At 37.7% G+C, this 21,430-nt stretch overlaps 1 long non-coding RNA gene and 1 other non-coding gene across 2 annotated transcripts in view; one reads left to right on the plus strand and one right to left on the minus strand.

Annotated features, from left to right (window-relative positions):
* The window catches only part of LOC116156510 (uncharacterized), a 156,368-nt gene that overhangs the window by 64,465 nt on the left and 70,473 nt on the right, over positions 1 to 21,430 (minus strand). The gene's annotated exons all lie outside the window — the stretch shown is intronic.
* On the plus strand, positions 10,484 to 10,590 carry LOC116149140 (U6 spliceosomal RNA). Its single transcript, XR_004132762.2, has one exon. It is a non-coding gene; the product is annotated as a U6 spliceosomal RNA (small nuclear RNA).

Here is a 21,430-nt window from a genome sequence, read left to right on the forward strand (position 1 = left end):
GATCTGCAGCCTTGTGGGGTCTGAGCCTCTTGTTACGACGCCGTCCTCAGATCATGGCTGCTATACTTGTCCATATACCTTTGAAACTGGAATGGGAGCATCAAAAGGTGTCCCAATGGAACACTTTCTCGCCCCCACTGTGTAACAGCAGCCCTATTACCTGCTGATGATCAGATGTCAGGGGGTGACACCTTTCCTTGCCTGCTAGTCACCATGACTTGAAAAGAAGGTTAACAAATTGTTCTACAAGATAGCCAAACGTTTTCTGAAGCTACCATAACCGAAACGAGGGCTGAATTTACTGCCTCACTATGAACAGCTAGGCAGTCATATAACGAGAAATCAACAGTAAACTTTAGAAAGAGATCCTAATTTTTGAAATATTTAATATAGGATAAAGAAGGCATTTTAAATCAGTGAAGAAAAGATATAATATGTGTTGGGCTAACAGCTGATCATTTGGGGGAAAAACCAATTTCATTCAGGGCTGCTAGTCAACAAAAACTACCAATCTGACCATACCCAGTTTTCATGGCTGGTATTCATTCTGATTGGTCAGCACCCAGGGCATACTGATGCATAAATATTATGAACATCATCCCTGACTTCATCCCTCCATGATAATGAAAGAAATTCTTAATGGAATTAAAGTATAAAATTTTAAAGTCAAACTCTGAAAGCATGGAAATATATCCTTGAATATTTACATAATATTGGATGAAAGACTAAGCATGGCCTCAAGAGCAGATGCCATTTTTTAAAGGATTGAAATTTTGATGAAATAAAAATTGTAAACTCTTTAGGAAATAAAATGTTATACTAACTACTATATACAAAATAGATAAACAACAAGTTTATACTATATAGCACAGGGAACTATATTTAATATCTTGCAGTAACCTATAATGAAAAAGACTATGAAAACAAATATATGAGTGAAATATTATGCTATTCACCAGAAATTGACACATTGTAAACTGACTGTAGTTCAATAAAATGTGAAATGCAAAAAGGCATACAGCAATTTGAAAAAAATATTTCTGGCATGTTTAAGAGATAAGTGATTCTACTCTTAATACATAAAAAGCTACTAAGTCAACTTTTAAAGAAGTCTAACAACCCAATAGAAAAAATAAGCTGAAAGTATGATTTCATTAGGAAAATAAATATAAATAGACAATAACATACAAACAAATGTTCAACCTCTCTAGTACTCAAGGAAAGTCAAATTAAGACAATTAAGTACTATTTTTAACTACCAGGTTAGCAAGGCTTTTTAAAATATGGGAGGACCCAATGTTGGTGAGGATTTAGAGAACTGGGAACTCATTCACAGCTGGCAAGAGATTTAAAGTGTCCTAATCTTTCTAGAAGCTTTAAAAATCTTCTAATAGTCTATCATTTTAGGCACAAAAAAATCCACTTCTAGGAATGTATTAAAGGGTATTGTTTATTGTAGGAAGTGTATATCAGAGTATTTATATCAACATTGGTAAATAAAAAAATAAATAAAAAGTATAACAAACTAGAATTCTAATAAAAGGAGACAGGTTAAACAAATATATATTTACTTATATAAATATATTTTAAAATATTAATTTTCCCCATTTTTATGCAATAGATATGTAATAATTAGATATATTGTTTAATTTTTGGATAAAAATGAATACTCTTTATTGAGTTGATTTTCTAGTGGTAAAACTTCTTTCCAAATAAGATATGCAGACAGAAAAAAATCTAATTAATCGAGGTTTATACTTTAGCAAGATTCCTATAAATTAAGATTTTACTATAATTAAAAATATAATCAATAATAAGCCATTAATATCTGTCAAGGAAGATCAAATCCAGAAATTACAACTGCAGTAAGACTTCACGGCTCAGAGGTTTGGTAATGTGCAGACCTTCACTTCCAGCAAGACTCCATGTATCCACCCGTAGTTGGCAATTTAAGGAAGAGGCCACAGCCACATCTGTATAGTAACACAAACTTTACTTTCCAAGTGGATCCTGTTTAACAAGTCAAACAAGTAACTTTTCAGGAGTGCAACCTCATTTTTAGGGTCCAACAATGAGACTGCACTCCTGCAAGATTTTGGAGGTGGAAGGGAGGGTGCAGACATTTTTTCTTCTTCTGACAACACTAGCAGATGCTTATGTGAGTTTCCCAGACATGTCTTTAAAACAGGTCTCTTTATTTCCTTGTCATTTCAGCCACCAGAGATGGGGGAAGCTGTGAGGCCACCAGCCACATTCCCTGCAGGGTCCTGATTCCTGGTGGCAGCAACTCTTCACTTCTTTGTAGCAGTGAGCCTGAAGCTAGTGGCAGTCTCCAGGATTTTCACTCTTCCAGCCTTTCTCATGGTTTTGTAAACACCTCAATCCCTGTATTAAATCTCTTCATGTTTAAAATACCTACAGTGGTTTTGTTTTCCTGACTGAATTCTGCTTACACAGCCTGAGAGAATAATGTCATTTCTTTGCACTAGAGGTAACTATCACTGAGGTCTTGAAAAGAAACCACGTGGATGATGTGATCCAGAATTTTAATTAAGATGCCTTTAGAGATTCCTTCTTAGGAGGCTTCATCCAAAGTCTTTAATTGATTCAGAAAGGACTTGGGGCAAAGGATGAGAGGAAATCACTTATAGAGAAGGAAAATGGGCACAGAAACATGAACAGAATAGACTTTTCTCAGACATCCCAACCCTGGAAATAGAATGGTTGTTCCATTGGAACAGACCACTGCAGGTTCCACCTAGAGAAGAGCAACATGAAGTCAACGTCAATATTTGATTACAGCATTCTAGGTGAATTATCTGTGCAGGGAAATGCCCCTAAAATACTAGTTTCCTTCTGATCGCATTCCTAAATCTCATGTTTTCTCCCTTTCATGGCTCTTTTCCAAAGGATTTTCACTTGCCCCAAATCCAAAACCAAATCAATCCAAAACCCTCTTCCTCCTTGTGCTCATTTTCCATCCACTCATCTTAATTTCTTAGCTCTTAATTCAAATGTTCTAAGTGTTATAATATGTATGGCAGAATCACTTTGCTGTACACCTGAAACTAATATTGTAAATCAACTACACTTCAATTAAAAAAAATTTTTTTAATAAATGTTCTAAATTTTATAGGGGCTGGACATACCAAAAACCCCATCCAGCATTCTGAAGGACAAATATATGCCTTATACACAAATGTTCTAATAAACTAAAATGGCAATTTTTTTCCAGTTTTATTGAGATATAATTCACATGTAATATTGTCTAAGTTTAAGGTGGATATGTGATGATCTGATATATGTATACACTTGAAAAGATTATTACAGTAAGGTTAGTGAATACATCCATCTTCACAGTTACCTTTATGTATGTGTGGTGAGATCATTTAAGATCTCCTCTCTTAGCAACTTTAAAGGAAACAATACAGTATTGTTAACTGTAGAAACCATTCTACACATTAGATCCCCAGAAAATATTCATCTTATAACTTGAAGTTTATACCCTTTGAACAATGTCTCACCATTTCTCCAACCTCCAAGCCCCTGACAATCAGCAATCTACTGTTACTATGTTTTGCTTTTTTAGATTCCACATATAAGTGAGATCATATAGTGTTTGTCTTTCTCTGCCTGATTATTTCACTTAGCATAATGCACTCAAGATTTCATGTTGTCACAAATGACAGGATTTCCTTCTTCTTATGGCTGAATAATATTATATATATAGACAACATTTTCTTTATCCATTCATCCATCAATGGATGCTTAGGGTGTTTCCATATCTTGGCTATTATGTATAATGCTGCAATGAACAGGAGGGTGCAAATCTCTTCAAGATAGTGATTTTATTTCCTTTGGATATATACCCAGAAATTAGAGTGCTGATCATATGATAGTTCTATTTTTAATTTTTTGAAGAATCTCCATACTGTCTTCCATAGTGGCTACACCAATTTACATTCCCCCCAAGAGTGTACAAGAGTTCCCTCTTCTCCATATCCTCACCATTTGTCATCTCTTGTCTTTTTTGATAATAGCCAGAATGGCAATGTTTTCAATTGCAAGTATTTTGATGAAAATCTAAAATGTATAAAACCCTCCCTTAATGCTTAAGGGATAAATCTGAAACAACAGCATGTAGTTGAAAAAGCATCATAGCTTATTCTCAGAAGATCCGAATTTGAGTCTGAAAGCTGCCACCTGTGTGACCTTAGTTAGGTCATCCAAGTTCTCAGAATCCCCTTTCCTCCCATGTAAAATACAGGCAGTAGTAATCAAGAAGCCAAACATACCCTATAGGGCAGTGGTTCTCGAAGTATGGCCCTGAGCCAGCAGCAGCAGCAGCAGCACACGGGAACTTGTTCAGAAGGCAGAGCTGGAGGCCCCACCACAGATCTACTGAATCAGAAACTCTACAAGTGGGGTCCAGCAATCTGCGTTTTAACAAACGTTCTAAGTGATTCTTTTATTATTACTATTATTGAAGTATAGTTGATTTACAATACTGTGTTAGTTTCAGGTGTACAGCAAAGTGATTCAGTTACACATATAAAGATTCTGATGTGCTGCCATAGGGATTTTGTGTTGACTTAATGTAATGTTACACGTAATGTGATGAATTGTGTTTAAGAAAAAAGAAAAGCTATGCAAATTTGAGCTAGTAGCATTATGAACATCAATTATGGTGCTATTTACTTCAGTACTGCTCTCAAAGTTTACTGTAGCTCTTGTGGTTGTTTCCTCCTAAACTAAATGGCTCAGATCATTGTACTGAAGAATGAGGGAGAAGTCAAAAGAAATTATTCCACTCTCCAGAGTTCGTCTGTCTCCTCCCTCTGCTGTCAGCTATCATTTCTCCTGCGGTCAGTGAGTCCTGCTGCGATCATCTGCCGTGTTATACACACAGTTGTTCTGAGCAGCTGCCTGAGGCAGTTCTGTCTCTCCTGCGGAATGAAGTCTTCAGCAGTTTGCACCTTCAAGCCTCTCTCATTGCCTTTTTCCAATTTATGTTCTGAGTGGTTGAAGCTGCCATCAGTCTGACCTCTGGATAAGAGGTGATATTTTAGGATAATAAACGCAGAGACATATCTCTTACAGAGAGATAGTTGTATATCTATAGCACCAATGCACTACCTGCTACCTAGTAGGTGCACAATAGAATTTTTAGTTGACAAGGACAAAGAAAACAAACTGGGGTTACCAGGTGGGACAGGGTAGAGGGAGGGATAGATTAGGAGTTTGGGATTAACAGATTCACATTACTATATATAAAATAGATAAACAAAGGACCTACTGTGTAGCACAAGGAACTTAATTCAATTTCTTGTAATGAGCTATAATGGAAAAGAAACTAAATATACATATATATATATGTATGTATGTATGTATATGTATAACTGAATCACTTTGCTGTATACCTGAAACTAACATTGTAAATTGACTACATTTTAATAAAAAAAAGAAATATTAAAAAAAAGAAATTTTAGTTGAATAAATGAACGTGTGTATGCAGATTCACAGAAGTGTGAGTACACAGACAATACATAGTTTCACTCTGACACCTCTAACTCCTGTAGGTTACCAGGAGACCAGGAAGTGTGGTTTAATAAATTCAAGCCCATAACCACTTCTGGAAAAACAACGCCAAGAACAGAGTTAATGGGAAGCCATTGGTATTATCTTCACAGGGGAAGGGTACCACTTTATGTATGTGCAGTAGAAGAGGAGAAAGCACTCTAAAGTATTAACAGCACTAAATAGATGAAGGTGCTATTGTTATTATTATGGTTCTGTCCCTGCCATGTACAGCAGGCTCACTTGGAGTGTATGGAGACTGTTCGCCCCACCCTCCGATGCTCTTTGACCCTGATGACAGGGTCCCTTTAAGATGAGGGACGGCTCCTTAATGGCTTGACTCCAAGGAAGTCCTGTGCTGCCCTTTGAAAAAGGTGGCACTGCACCTCACACCTTGTCATCACAACCCACTCCCAAGAGAAACACTGGCTACCTGCCTCTGAGCTTGGCCTAACTCCTGTCCCACCATCTGCTCAGTTTCCACAGCGTCAGCCAAGCTTTTCAGACTGCAGACTGCCTCTTCTTGCTCTGTTGGCCACAGCACCAAACTTCATTCCCTGTTCTCCAGTAAAGGATCCGAACTTCATTCATGCTCCTGACCTTGGTTTCCCTGTGATGACTCTTCCCTGGTGAACCAGCACTTCCAGCCCCGCACCCACCATGGTCACTGAGCACTCATCAGCCCACCTTCCTCCAGTCTATAAACCGATCAGCCAGATGGGTCCATGTCCCTAGAGCAGGGCCATGCCTAACCCCACCCCCTAGTCTGGAACAGCCCATCACTGATTCTTCTACTTAGTTTTAACTCTGTTGCATAGTGCTCAGTAGACAGTGGCTGCTCAATTAATGTCGCTCTTCAAAAGTTTAAAATGCTGATTCTCAACTAAAATCACACATCAGCTCGAGGAATGCAAGTCAACCCTGTCCTGAAATAGTGATGCAGTCAGCAGAAATTTCCACAACATCAATCAAAAGGGTTCCCAGCAAGTACTCAGTGAACCAAGTAAAGTGACCTTCAGACCCCCTCCCACTTCTGCCCCACTCCATATTCTTGTTAGCTGCTGTGGATGGATGGCTTCCTGAAAAGATGATCCATCACTGTTCAGATGAGCGAAGCCTCTGCCACAGCTTGCAGGTTATTCCAGCATTTTGTAAAAAAGGAGACAAAATAGAAAGTCTGAAAAAAATGCCAACTTATGGGAAAAAAAGGAAAACCTCAAAACAGCATGGTATTGCCAGGCACCAACGAAATTAACATAGACAGAAGATGGATGGATTTATTTTTTAAAATACATATGCAGTGTACGAAGCCCCTATTTCAAACACATGGAAGGCCAATGATACGGTTTTCAGTCCCATACTGGAAATTGTTCATGACCAGGAGAGTTACTGGGATGATGATTTAGTGCCAACAAGGATCAGCTACCATTGAAAATGAGCTCTTACTCATGCCAGGCACTGTGTTAGCTGCTTTACATATGTTCTCTCTTTCGGCCCTTATTACTATAAAAGGTGAAAATCTCTTTTGCCAATGCAGACTTGCCCATGCTCACAGAGCTGATAAGTGATGATGCCAAATTCAAAACAAAGGCAACCCAGCTCCAAAGCCCATACTCTTACCACTCCACATGCAATTCTTCTCCCTACATCCCCAATTTTCAGAAAGGTAGAATCGGGTTTAGATGATCACGGCTGCAAAAGTGAGAGGATGCATTTCAAAACATGTATGTGCTTGGAAGTTGTGTGGGAATGGGAGAAGGACAGCCTTACCCTCTACATGATATGACAGTCAAAGTTATAGACTATAAAATACTCCTGAAAGACACAGAGATGGGCTTGAATACGTGGAGAGACATTGTATTTCTGAATAGGAAAATTTAGCATCATGAAAATGCCAGTTCTCCCTAAGTGACTTTAACATAATCTCAATAAAAATATATATTGTTCTTTCCCCAGAGCTAGATAAGTTGATTATTTATTTTATTTGAAAGAACAAACAAGCAAGAACATCCAAGGAAACACTAAAAACAAAACAAAACAGTGGAGCAGATAGTAGATATTAGTAGATATTAAAACATAAAGACTTCAGTGTAGGCACATGAGTTGATAGAGCAGCAGGAAAAGAAATGAAAATCCAAAAACACACCAAACAGAACATGGAAGTTTAGGATGTTACAAAAGCAGAATCTCAAACCAGTGCAGAAAAAAATGAACTGTCTGATGGAAAGCTGTTAAGTTATACAGAAAAATAAATAAAACTGTTTCTCACACTATATGCAAGAATAGAAATTAAATGGATCTAAATGTTTAATACATACATACACACACACATACACACGTATTAGGAGAAAACATGGGTCATTCTTTTATAACCTGGAGATGGGGAAAATTTTCTTCAATATAAAAATCCAGAAGCAATAAAGGAAAAGGGATAAACGTAACCACATAAAAATAGCAACTTTTGTATTAAAAAAAATAACATATGCAAAATCAAAAGACAAACACAAACTGAGGGAGGGAGGTTTGCAATATATCACTCATAAAGTATTAACATCTCTAATATAGAATGAGGTCTTAATGATTCTAGAGGCCGGAAATACCTATAGAAAATGAGTTAATGATATAATTCACAGAAAAAGAAAAGCAAATGCCTCTTAAATATATGGACAAAATTCCAAATATTTAACAATATGCTCTACAATGAGGTTATGGGAAAACATGCTCTCCCATACCTTGCTGTAGGAAATAACAATAGAGCAATACCCAGGGAGGGGAATTGGGGCAATATCTGGATAGATTACATACACACTTACCCAATGACCCAGCAATCTTACATCTAGGAATCCTACCAAAAATACACTAGCAAAAACGTAAAATGATGTAGGCATGACACCATTTACTGCAGCCTTTTTTTGTAATAGTGAAAGACTAGAAACAACCTAAATGCCCAACTATAGGGAACTGCTTGAATAAACTACAGTACATTCACAAAATGGAGTACAATGCTGCTGTAAAAAGAAAGGAGAAAGCTCTCAATATTGTTATAAAGCACTGGTTCTCAGCTAGGGATGATTTTGCCTCCCAAAGGATATCTGGCAACGTCTGGAGACATTTTTGATTGTCTAATGGCAGACAGAAGTGCTACTGGCATCTAATGAGTAGAGGCAAGGGATGCTACTAAACATCCTATAGTGCACAGGACAGTCTCCCAAAACAAAAACTGTCTGGTCCATAGGGCTGCTGTGGGTAATCCCTGTTATATTCTCTTAGATACATTGTTAAGTGAAAAAAACGATGAAGAACATATATTGCTGAGACCACTCCTGTATTAGAACCTGACAAGATTGAAAAATTGTGCTGAACACTGGAATTTGACACAACATTGTAAAATGATTATAAATCAATAAAAAATGTTAAAAAAAAAAAAAAAGGTTGAATAAAAGACTGTAAACCTGAGTGGGCTCTCCCTCGGAGACATTTCCATACAATATGTTGATAGACAGGATAATTATTAATGACTGAATGGATTCTAGTAATGTGCCAGGATCTTTTGACTTTCATGATCATTTTACTGTGAGGGATCTGTGCTCAAAGACTAGGGAGTACACTGCAATATTGTGATATAATGAGAAATACACATTTGGTCTTCATCACCAGTTCCTGGCACAGAGCTCCTGAAACCCTTGTAACTTCCTGAATGACAGTGTGAAAAGAGTGTATTTTGTTATTCATAATAAACCCCCTTCAACCACACCTACAGTAATGAGGAACTAATGATGTAACTTGGAGGGTAGGAGCTGGTAGGAACCAACCACCTGATTGGAGGGTTGAAACTTTCAGCTCCAACCCCCAAACTCCAAAGGGAGAGGGGCAGGGGATTGAGTTCAATCATGAATGGTCAAGGATTTAATCAATCACACCTATGTGACAGTACCTCCATAAAAACCCTGAATAATGTGGTTGGAGAGCTCCCAGGTAGGTGAGCACATAGACATGCCGGGAAGGTGGCATGCCCAAGGAGTGCATGGGAGCTCTGGGCCCTTCCCCAAACCTTGCCCTATGCGTCTCTTCCATTTGGCTGTTCCTGGGTTGTACCTTTATAATAAACTGGTGATCTAGAAAGTAGTGTTTCCCTGAATTCTGTGAGCCACTCTAGGTTCAAGAATGAACCCAAGTAGAGGATCATGGGACCCCCAATTTAAAGCCAGTTGGCCAGAAGTACAAGTGACAACCTGGGACTTAAAACTGCCATGTGAAACGGGAGCAGTCTTGTGAGGCTGAACCTTGGAGTGGTATGAGTATAGGAACCAGTGTTTCTTCATTTACAGTGTAATCAAATCATTGATGAGGAAACATTCTCCTTTATGGAAGAGTCCCAGCTAGGAAATGTAGAAATAATGATAAAATTACAAAATCCCCATTCTGTAATCCCTAATAAAACAATGGAAATAGGTGATGATCATCAATGACTATTAAACTCCTTGGGTGAAAGATAAATGAGAAACTATAGCGTGGACGAATCAGGTAGACAATACTTGGACCCACTAATTAAAAACCAATTGTTTTGTTCTTTTTGAGATGACCCAGTAAAAAATATACAATATCAACTGTGAAATATTTTAAATATTAAACATGAATGCTAGATCAATTATTCCCAACTAGGGAAATTTTGCCCCTAGGAGACATTAGCCAATGGTTAGAGACATATTTGGCTTTCACATGGTGGGGAAAGGGAGGGTGGGGTCTGGTGCTATTGGCATATAGTAGGTAGAGACCAGGGATGCTGCTAAATATCCTGCAATACTCAGGACAGTTCCGCAAGTCAAATAATTATCCAGTCCAAATTGTTAATAGTGCTGAGATTAGGAAGCTCAGTTCTAGGTATATGTCAAGAAATACAGGACCTGTGCTTGCTCCAGCAGCATATATACTAAAATTGGAATGATACAGAAAAGATTAGCATGGTCCCTGCACAAGGATGATATGCAGATTTATGAAGTGTTCCTTCTGTATTTTTAGACAGTCTCTTCAGCAGATGGTGTTGGGAGAACTGGACAGCTGCATATAAATCAATGAAGTTAGAACACTCCCTCACATCATACACAAAAATAAACTCAAAATGGCTTAAAGACTTAAACATAAGACGAGACACTATAAACCTCCTAGAAGAAAACATAGGCAAAATATTATCTGACATAAATCTCAGCAATGTTCTATGGCAGTCTACCCAGGCAATAGAAATAAAAGCAAAAATAAACAAATGGGACTGAATTAAACTTAAAACCATAAGCAAAACAAAAAGACAACCTACAGAATGGGAGAAAAAGTTTGCAAAAGATGAGACTGACAAGGGCTTAATTTCCAGAATATATAAACAGCTCACACAACTTAATAATAAAAAAACCAAACGACCCAATCCAAAAATGGGCAGAACTAAACAAACACTTTTCCAATGAAGACATACAAATGGCCAATAGGCACATGAAAAAATGCTCAAATTGCTAATTATCAGAGAAATGCAAATCAAAACTACAAAGAGGTGTCACCTCACAACAGTCAGAATGGTCATCATTCAAAAGTCCACAAATGATAAGTGCTGGAGAGGCTGTGAAGAAAAAGGAACCCTCTTACACTGTTGATGGGAATGTAGTTTGGTGCAGCCATTATGGAAAATAGTATGAAGAGTCCTCAAAAAACTGAAAACAGACTTACCATATGATCCAGCAATCCCACTCCCAGGCATATATCCAGAGGGAACCATAATTCGAGAAGATACATGCACCCCAATGTTCATAGCAGCATTAGTTAAAATAGCCAAGACATTGAAAGAACCTAAATGTCCATCCACAGATGACTGGGTAAAGAAGCTGTGGTATATTTATACAATGGAATACTATTCAGCCACAAAAAATAATAAAATGATGCCATTTGCAGCAACATGGATGGACCTGGAGACTGTCATTCTAAGTGAAATAAGCCAGAAAGAGAAAGAAAAATACCATATGATACCACTTATATGTGAAGTCTAAAAAAAAAAAAAAAGACAAACTTATTTACAAACCAGAAACAGACTCACAAACATAGAAAACAAACTTATGGTTACAAGGGGGAGGTGGGTAGGAAGGGATAAATTGGGAGTTCAAGATTTGCAGATACTAACTACTATATATAAAATAGATAAGCAACAAGTTTACACTGTATAGCATAGAGAACTATATTCAATATTTTGTAGTAACTTGCGGTGAAAAAGAATATGAGGACGAATATATGTATGTTCACATATGACTGAAGCATTATGCTGTACACCAGAAATTGACACAACATTGTAAACTGACTATACTTTAATAAAAATATATATATACAACAAAAAAGAAGGAAATACAGGACCCAAGGTGCATATCAACGAAATGTAATCTATGAACCTTGTTTGAATCCAATATCAAACAAAACAATTATAAATAGATATTTATGATTCAAAGAAATGTGAATACTGACTTCATATTGTGGAACTATTTATTTTTAGGTGTATTAATTGCATTATGCTAATAGAAGAATCCTTACCTGTTGTTAGAAATATACAGTGAAGTATTTACAGATGAAATGACATATCTGGGGTTTACTTCAATGCACTGGGATGGAAGTGGAGGAGAGGGGTAGAGATAGTTGGTCATCATTCATAATCACTGAAGCTGGGTGATAGGTACAGCTTCTTCTTTTGTGCATGATTGAAAATAGATAATAAAAATACAATTAAATAAATAGATTAAATATTTTAATACATCTTTAAATTATGGGCTTCTCATATGTACCTGAGACTTAGCTTTGGAAACAGTTACCTGAGAACTGAGATGTTGTTGCCTCCAAAAGCAATGACTCCACAAATCTTAACCTCAAGGTCCTAATTTCTTGTACTCTGGTGAAACTGTCTCAAACTTTTCTACCAAAGCACCCTTTAAAGCACATGTTATGGTATCTATGCTTTATTTTAATATTCTTTAGTATAGACAGTGTATGTCAGAAGCAATTACACTCTTGGGGCAGGATGTTGCCCTAATCAGAAATCTACATTCTGGGGATAATTAGCTAAGTGTTATTAGAAAAGTCATACACTAGAGGCAATGACTAAAAGGTCTTTAGTCATTATTTTCTCCCTTCAATGCAAGAGCATTCCTAATCAGCACAATGTTAGAACTGGGTTTTCATTGGTGGAATTAGTGGCTTGTTAATTGATAAAAATGAGGCTTTCATTTGGGAAATTAGTGGCAGTAGGGAAATGTGAACTGACTATAACATTTTATAGACACTCCCCATACTTTCAAAAACATGAGGTAAAACTCTAGTGAGCCCTGGAATCTTTATCCTTAGGAATGGAGCCCTAGGTGATATCCCTAAATGATGCTTGCAGAAGTGGTTTATGATTGTTTTGTGCCTGCTTGCAGAAATGTCTATATGAGTAGCAGAATTTGGTCTGAGACTTGCTTTCCTAATAACCTGATACAAGGTTATGAGAGAGTAATTAACCCTCATTACTGTCAACCATTAAAACTCCCAAGATGTACCAACAAGAACCTAATAGCTGTGCACACCAAACTGGCTTGGTCAGTCCTCAGTAGCAGAAAAAAAAGTAAACGTATCATCTGCAGTAGATGAATCCTGGCCCACCACAAAAGCAAACTTATCTTGAAATCATTTGTTTCATCTATAAACTTCATGTAAATTTAGCATATTACCCCCATATGATAGACTGTTGGATTGGCAACCCCCAGTGAATCATACCTTCAGTATTCAAGCCTTTCCACATTGAGTCTAGGCTGGGCCATGTGGCTTAATTTGGTCAATGAACATTAGCAAGTATGATGCAAGCAGAAGAAGCTCAATAAGTGATTTCACAATAGGGTTTGCCCTCTTGAAATGGTCTCTCTTGATGCCCTGATCCACCGTGTAAAAAAGTCCAGCTACCCTAGTTGAGAGACCTTGTGGAGAGAGAGAGAGAAATGCCTAGCTAGCAGTCAGCTCTTGCAGCCTTTCCAGCTCAGGCACCAAACATGTGTGTAAAGAAGCCATCTTAAATACTCCAGCTCAGCAGTCACCATGTGGAGCAGAAGAACCACCCTACTGAGACCAACTTAAATTGCAGAACTTTAAGAAATAATAGCTTGACTTCTGGGGACCTGCACCAAAAGTGTCTGTGGTTTTATTTATTTCTTGGAACAACATTAAATGTCTTCCCCATACTCCAACACCAGCCATCAACAGCATCATAGATCCATATTCTGATACTGTGGAGAACTCAAGAAGCTGAAGAAAAGTTAAGAGGAAATGTTGAGCATAGGGTGCAAATTGTCTCCCTAGGTATAAGGAAGACTCTAAGAATTCAGAGAGAGTGGATATGAGTTGGGCCACACCAGGAAAACTTTGCCACATGCTCTAGAGATATTTTTTACTACTTCCTGGACAACTGCATTTCTCCTGTCTTATTTTAACATCAGGCAACTTGGGTCTCTTGAAAGTGAGGCTGGAGGCCAAGTAAGAATATGTGGAAAAGTGGTCAAGAAGAGGTCAATATGCTAGTATTAGGATGAATCATCATATAAAAGAAATAACTATCTTGGTAAATACTGTATCTGCATTAAAGTTTGCATTCCCCCAAAGCACAGCTCTGCCTGACAACCGAAGCATTACTCCAAGCACCCTGGATACAGAACCTACCACTGTATGAGCAATTCTATACCTACTTAAGTCTACCATTATAAAGCCCCCCTCCCTGCTATTATATTTTTATAAAACCTTGTTCAGGATTGATCAAGGAGTGACTTAGGAATTGAAGAGACAATCTGTAAGTTGAAGATATCAGTACCAATACTGAGATGGGCTGGAGAAGATAAAGCTTCAGCTACTCCTCAGTGTTCTCCCTAGCAGGTATTTCTTGTGGGAAAAACTGTTGCAGTAAGATATTTTCATACTTAAAAAATAAAATCTATTTAAAAGCAAAATACTCTGTAATTCTGTTGGAAAATTCATGAACAGTTCATTGACATTTTCATCTGTCACAAGAAATATCAGCCAAATTTTATGTTAAGTTACTTATTTCTCCTATATGTTTTTGAAAGTAGATTTTTTTTTATGGTGTGGTCCAAATCAGTAGTTTTCCAGATAAACAGGTTATCTAGAGTATGCTCTCTATCTTTTTGTATGTTAATAAATTTTTTACTCACCTGAGGGACAATAAGATGGGGCAAGTATACAGGACTAGAAAAATAGACGGAATCTGACCCAGGAAAGGGCAAGCACGTCTAGAGATGGTCACCAGTGTTTTCAAAAGTTCTATGTATTAAGTGAGATAACAAAATACAACCTCCCTAACCTCCAGGAATGGTGAGTAGGGCAAATGATCTCCTTATAGGCATGCACACTCACAGAGCAAAGCCGACAAATTAACTTTGCATTTGTTTCAATCTGTATCCCTCCAGAATAATCTATTCTAAGTCTTACTGGGGAAACTGAGGCAACTGAACAGACTTCTATCATTATTTCAGTATTCTGATTTTCCCTTAGGAAACTCTTGTCACCACTTATTCTCAAAGTATTGTATATCTATTAAAGAATATATAGCAACAGACAACAAATGATGGTAAAACCATTAAGATGTAATACAACAAATAATATCCACAGTCTTCATATCACTGAAATTGTATGCCAATAAAAATACATCACATGAAAAACGTATGTACCAGAAAAAGTAATAGAAACAGAGGTACAGACCAACTAATATTTTATTAGCAGACGAAATCTTTGCTGCCGGTAAAAGATACTGATAACAGGAAAAATCATGCAAAGAACATATTCTGATAACTATTATGCCTAGAAAAGGAATTTAAACAACTATGAAACTCGAGAAGTAACATGTTCTTTTACCTTGAGACATCTGAAGGATGTTCATGCTCTAATCAACGGATAGACAGTACTGCTAACACACAAGAATCAGAACATACAAAAATACAGTAATGTCCTGTTCTTTTCCAATACTGGGTCTGTGGGAGATAAATTAATCTAACTATGGTCAAAGAAAAAAGATAGCAATCTAGCTGGAAGTACACACCAAGCCCTTGTGTATTCCCAGAGGGTTTTCATTGACAGGAAAACAGCGTGACTTTCACACAATAAAGGTGTCAGATGAATAAAGACTTACACATAAGTAAACAAATGAAATTAGAAGGCATATAGGACAGAGTCACAGTCTACTCCTAAATTGGCTTTCATCAGTTTTTTGCTTATCTTAGTAACTCCTCCTGTTCTCTTATTATATGTCTGAAGAGAATTGAAGGTGCAGTTATTTTCAGTTATTTTCTAAAATGAAAATGCAAGCCATTATGTGCATCTTTTCCATGAATAAGGGTCATAATGGGTTCAAACGTTCAACTGAATTAGTTTTGATCCTCCTCCAATGAGCTTAGAAACCAAATGAATAAGTAAACAAGCTGGAAATATATGCAAGAAATATGCAGAGGGGAGAGATGATGTGTGAATAGCTCAGGTAAAGATAAACTGAGTGAAGTTCATACATTGTTAAAAAAAAAAAAATAGCCACAAAAGTCCATGAATCACATTCACTTTAACAGACACGACTAGAAAGTGGGAATAGGGCTGTTCTCAAATACATAGTATTATTTTCCAGAACCATTAAAATTGGATTGAATTGTTATGGATTTTTCATGAGGCAGCATCAGAGGGCTGCTAGAGCTGCCATCTAATAAAATCAGTGATTTGCAACACAGGAATACTTCACGCCAAAGGAGGTGTCTGCTAATTTATCACACCAGCAAGCTCATTGTCTTACTTGAGAGAAAGCCTTTATGGAATTCCAAGGGAGCTTGTAGATTAAAATGTACATTTTCTTGTCCTCAGTTTTTTTAACATAATGTAAAGGCTTCTTCTCTATTTGTCTAATTTATTTCTTGGTGTCTGCGCAACCATGGCTTGTCCATGCACTTGTCTGTGCCACTGTTTTTGGTACCACTGGGGGTGGAAAGACCAAAGTCTCAGACAAGACTTATGTGGCTTTGGTGGAGCCACACATAGCCTAATGATTTGGCTGATTTGTTGTGGTCTAAATACCATCTTTGGGACAGAAGGACCCCAGAAATACTAATTTCTCTACTCACAGGCATTCTTAGTAAACCTTGATGCGCTGATGTACTCAACCTCCCAGCCATGTTTAATTCTCCTACAGGCATTTCAATATGACCACTTTGCTTTGTGTAACGACAGCTTAATAACACATGATAAATAATATTCAGAAATGTTATTTTGATGATTATGACCTAATTACCTAAAGTCCCTAAGTTACCTCTTTCTGAGTTTTTACTTCCAAGCCAGATGTGCCTACATAAAACAAATGTCTCAATTTTCCTCCTTGCAATTATACTTAAAAAAAAAAATTGGATTTGCATTTAGAAATAACTTTCCTCCCCAACTTTGGGGATATACTCTGGAGGTTCCCATGAATGATTTTAAAAGAGTACATAGTCCCATGTTGGGTACAGAAAAGTCTCCAATTAGAAACCACACTAAAAAATTTTAACAAGAATAATTGGAGCTATGGGCTGTGTCTCTGTACCTTTGGCTGCTTGCAGATCTGACTCCAGAGGAAAAATTCAAAATTAGAAATTGTGGAAATGTAATTTGAATGGATTTTCAGTCTGGTCAATCCTTGATAAACACCACTAATATAAGGGAAAGAGATGTGGCTATATACAAATAATGTATAATCAAAACTCACTTATATTTTCTTATTGATCAAAATTTTAAAATACACTACGACTCAGCATTTTTAAGAATAAAAATCGTATCTGTTGTGTGTTGGAAAGGACAGGAGGTGGGATAGGAGTGAGTATTGGAGGAGAGTCAAAAGACAGAGCAGATGAGTGAAAGCTAAACATTGGCTTGTATATGATAAAAATATGCTAAACTTGGGTTTAGAGTTGCAGGAAAAAATTTTCAGGGCAGGTGGGATGTAATTCAACAGCCATACAGGCTTTTAAAACACTCTGGAATGGTTGCTGATTACTCAATGAATCATCCATGCCATTTGGCAGATCTAAGTCTGCATTAACTGAAGCATGGAGTCCAAAGCAAAAACATCTTCTGATTACAATCCTAAAACTGCAACTTCTTCCTGTGACCTGACCCTAATTGCCAGCCAGAGGTAGGCTCTGCATTAGGGTTCCACGTGTGCAGACCGAGTTAGCCAGGAGGCTCTGTGTGGAAGCCAGGATTAGAATAAGCACTCTAATCTCTCGTTTGCATTTTCTCTTCCACCCTTTTATTGATCTTTCTCTCATCTAGCAGTTCAAGCTCGCATTACAACAAAAGCCTGTGTCTAATTATCATCTTTCCTTTGTAATTCTTAATCTTGACTCAGTATAGGCTAAGGATTAGCTATAAAGATGGTAGCAATCTACCCAGCTCCTTGAAGAACAGAGTGTCAGAGAATGTGAGGGCAGTGCCCGGTTCAAGTAAGCACTAATTAGTGCTGTTAAAAATTGAATGAGTAACACAGAGACCGTGTTTCCAATACCACTCAGTGAACAAAACAGAGAAAAGTCCCTCTCTTCATGAAGCTTACGTCACAGTGCGAGACAGACAACAAAGATAAACGAGGAAATTATACAGTCCAGCAGAAAGAAACAAGTTCCCTAGCAGATGTTATCAGATTCCCTGAAATTCGTTCCCACTTGACCTGACCCCAGGACTCCAACTGTGAGCTGCAGAAGGCTTTCTCTTCCAGTGGGAGGACACTTGCCCAAACTCAGCAACAGGAAATTCTAAGGAGTTAAAAGTCCCAATTCTACCCCCACAACCCACTGGCAGCTCTCAACCACAGACTGATGAGAACATTCCAACTTCCTTATGGCTCACATATACTTCAGGGTATGTCCATGCAGTCTCCCAGGGTTCCCCAGCAGGACTGAGTCCCATTTGCCCAGAAAAGTTACCTGCTGACGGCCACACCCTGAATTGGCTTCCTTCCCCTCCCTGTCTCACTCTCCCACACCTGACTTGCCTTCCTGAGGTCACCTCCCACATAAATCACTTGCATTTTTGAGTGAGATTAAAAGTCTAAGATCTTGCTTCTGGATGAGACAAGTGTTAAGGAAAACACAACACAGAGATAGAGGAAATGAAGTATCAGGTAGGGTGCAATTTCAGATTGTGTGATCAGGAAAGCCTTCACCCAGGTGATTTTGAAAAAAGACTAGACTGGAAGGAGGTATGAGGTCACTGTAGTTCCAAAACAGGGTCATTGCTAAGCCTATCACACTATGTTACATTCAGAACCACAGTGAAGCATTTGTTCACCTTGGGGTTTTCCCCTTCTTGGTGTTTGAAAATAAAGTGTTCATCCCTAGTAATTTGGTGAGGTTTGAATTTTCACTGCCAGAAGCAAAATATTGATTTTCCCTCACAGTATTTTGATATAAATGTATATGAAACCCTCAGGGCATCTTGCCCTCTTATTCTTATTACAAGATGTCTTGTCAACTGTCTCAGCTCAAGGCCACAAAACTGACTTAATACTGAGACATTCTCTCTCCCAGGAATTCCCAACAAAATTTCCTGAGTACTGATATGAACGTGGTGGAGATTCATGTCACTTTTACTTACAGCCTCCAAAGAATAAAATGTCATTCCTTACAGTCATCCGAAGCTTACTGCATGACACACTGACCCTATGTGTGTAGTGACCTGCAAAACATGCGTTGAATATGGACAGAGAGAGAAAGAAAATTTCACAGAATCACTGGCTTCTGAAATTAGAAGCTATCTCAATAGGTAAACCTCTTACTCAAGAGAGGAATCCCTGCATCATTACTTCCTCATTATTCTTTCTGAAAACATAAACACAAAACTAAATTCCTCTTCCACTTGGCAGATAAGTTCCCCACAATATCTTCTCTATATGAAAGCACTTGCTGCTCTGCTTTGACGTGATTTCAGGAGTTTCTCACCATCCTGATGGCCCTACTCCTGACATACTGTGTTTCTCAATGTCCTTGTAAAAGGCTGAGGCTCAGGAATTGAGCCCTGTATTCTGTTGGTTATAGTGGGTTGATCAATAAATCAATCATCAGGACTCCACTTTCCTTGGTCTACAACAATAGTTCTCAGATTCTGTCCCAGTTTTTCTGGTTTTCTTCCAGTCTCCTTTGTTCACCTCTAAGATGACAGTACCCTCACTACCAGGGTTCTGCTGTTAGCCCTCTAATGCCCCAGTGTGTGAGCTTTCCTGGGATATGCTCACCAAAACTCATGGACTCCAGCAGCCATCTATAAGCTGACAACTCCCAAATCCTTATCTCTAGTTCTGACCTCCAGATTCATCTAAAAAATTAGTATTTCAAGTAGATACCCCAAAGGTCCTCAAACTCAACATACCCAAAACCAGTCTCAATCCTTTACCTTCTAAACTAGATCTGCTTGACTGGATAAAGAAGTTGTGGTATATTTATACAATAAAATACTATTCAGCCATAAAAAAACAACAACATAATGCCATTTGCAGCAACATGGATGGACCTGGAGATCGTTATTCTAAGTGAAGTAAGCCAGAAAGAGAAAGAAAAATACCATATGAGATCGCTCATATGTGGAATCTAAAAAAAAAAAAAGAACATAACAGACTTGTAGACATAGAATACAAACTTGTGGTTGCTGGTGGGGGGGAGGTGGGAAGGGACAGACTAGGAGTTCGAATTTGGTAGATACTGACAGGTATATATAGAATAGATAAACAAGATTATACTGTATAGCACAGGGAAATATATACAAGATCTTGTGGTAGCTCACGGTGAAAAAGAATGTGAAAATGAATATATGTATATTCATGTATGACTGAAAAACTGTGCTCTACACCGGAAATTGATGCAACATTGTAAACTGACTATACCTCAATAAAAGAAAATTTTAAAAAAGAAAAAAAAAACTAGATCTGTTCATATTTCCTTCTCTGGATAACAACCTCATTTCTTCTCCAGCCAGAAGTTAGCAAAATAAATCTCAAACCTTTCAACTTATTTCCATCTCCTTTTGCCACCACCCTAGTCCCAACTACCAACATCTCCTTCCTAGACAATCCTATCTGCAAAATTTTTTCCCTACTACCCCTCCTCCTCCGCAGCCCAACAAAACCCCAATCCATTCTCCAAACAGTACTCACAATGATCCTTCTAAACTGCAAGTATGATCATGCCACTTCTCTGCTTAAAATCTTTGTGTGGCAGAAGTGTGCCGTGTCTGTGGGGCTGTGGTGGAAAAAGATGTTGAACAGGTAGGATGTTGGTCATATTAATGCTGATGTTAAAAAATAAAAATAACAAATAAATAAAGTTTAAAAGTGATGCTAAGGAGAATTCTTTCCTCACATACACAATTCCTGGGCCTCTCTGTGCAGATCTAAGGAATGGGTGACAGGGAGCTATAAGAGCACCTTATTGATTTTTATAGGAAACGGTAAAATTTACTCTAGAATAAAAGAAAATATACCAGAAGATAAGAGAGTAGGAACAAAAGGAAAAGGCCAACAAGGGCTATTTTTGAAGTTCTGAAATTTTTGGAGAAAACAAGAGAGCTTAGAGACACCTACCACACCATGAACTGAGACTTTGAAAAAAATAAATGGGTAAAAGACATTTTTAAAGTTTTGCAGTGTTTTATGAATGCCATCTCCACTTCACATTGTCCAAGAGATTAACTTTTTTTATTGCTTTGCAATTATTTTTAACCTGTTAGACTAGACATTATTCTCTGCCTAGAATAATGAACAGAGACAGGCTTTGAGGTAAGAACAAAAAGG

This window comes from Camelus dromedarius, chromosome 1 (genome assembly GCF_036321535.1).
Source record: "Camelus dromedarius isolate mCamDro1 chromosome 1, mCamDro1.pat, whole genome shotgun sequence".
Classification (NCBI taxonomy): domain Eukaryota; kingdom Metazoa; phylum Chordata; class Mammalia; order Artiodactyla; family Camelidae; genus Camelus; species Camelus dromedarius.